Source organism: Canis lupus, chromosome 25 (genome assembly GCF_048164855.1).
Source record: "Canis lupus baileyi chromosome 25, mCanLup2.hap1, whole genome shotgun sequence".
Classification (NCBI taxonomy): domain Eukaryota; kingdom Metazoa; phylum Chordata; class Mammalia; order Carnivora; family Canidae; genus Canis; species Canis lupus.
This window is the reverse complement of record NC_132862.1, coordinates 38,703,694-38,705,092: the sequence shown is the minus strand read 5'-3', so window position 1 is coordinate 38,705,092 and position 1,399 is coordinate 38,703,694.

The window sequence follows — 1,399 nt, the reverse complement described above, 5'->3', positions numbered from 1 at the left end:
GGGCGCCCGGGGCGCGGGGCGGCGGCGGCGGCGGCGGCGGCGGCGGGAGATGCTCGGCTCGGCTCGGCTCGGCTCGGCTCGGCTCGGGCTGCGCTCGGCTCGGCTGGGCTCGGCGCGGCAGCTCAGAGCGCAAGGTCTCCGCCTCTCCCGCTCCCGCGGTGGGCCACGCACGGTTTAACCCTCCTACTGCCGCGCCGCAGGAGTTGCACTCGGCTGGGTCGCAGGTGGACGGGTGGAGAGGGGAGCAGAGGGTGACCGACAGTCTCATTCCCCGCGTTCTAATAGCAGCTTCTCCACCCCTTTGCCCCAACTCCATGGATACCCAAGGTCACTCCAGTCAGTTACCGAGATTCTGAGTCACCTAAGGCTCTGCATCCCCAACTCCGTTTCGCCCCTGGTGGACATTGCGGAGCGCCGGGGATCTAGGTGGGGCTGGGGCTGCGGCTGGGGGTGAATACCTCGAACCATCCTTGTATTATCCCAAAGGCTTGATATCCCCGTTCCATTCATTCCATGGCCCTGATACAGTGCATTCTCCCAGAAGCAACTCAAATGATCTTTAAAATAAGGAGATTAAGTTGCATTACTCAGCTTTTCTAGCCCTCGGAATATCCAAATTCCTTATTGTCTTACAAGGCCCTTTGTGACCTGTCCACGAGATTACTTTCTGATATTCACTCCTAACACTCTTCATGCCCCTGCTTCGTTGGACCTGATCTATGTTCCTAGAACTAGAGGACCTTAATCTGCCACTGGGCCTTGGCACTCACTGTTTCCTCTGCCTGGAATGCCTCCCTCCTTTGCACAATGACTCACTTTTTTTTTTCATTAAAATTTCCCTGAGATCCAATGTCAGCTCCTCTGAGAGGCCTTCCCTAACCTCTATCAAAAGTAGTTCCCCAAACCCCACTCTCTATCCTACCCCAACCCTCTCTACCATGTTTTATTTTGATTGCACTTCCAGGACACCACACTCTCCTAGTTTCCCTCCAATCTCACTGGCTTTCCCTCTCAGTCTTCTGCTCGACCTCTAAATGTTAGTGCTTGCTAGGGCTCAGTCCTTGGCTCTCCTCTCTTTCCACATTCTCTCTCCAGTGATGTCATCCAGTCCCAGGGCTTAAATACTATGTAAATGTCAGCGAGTCCTAAATTTATATCCAAAGCTCCAGACTCATTTATCCAACAGCCTGCTTGACATCTCCACTTGGATGTCTAATAGCCATGTGAAGTTAATGTGGCTAAAATAAATGGCTTGAATTCTTCCCCCGCCAATCTATTTCTCTCCTTGTGTCCCATCCTGGGATATGACAACTACTTGTTCAGGCTGAAAACCTAGGAAACATCTCTTTCCTCCTTTCCCTTTTCTCACTGGTTCTTGCCCTGTATCAACTTTGCCAGC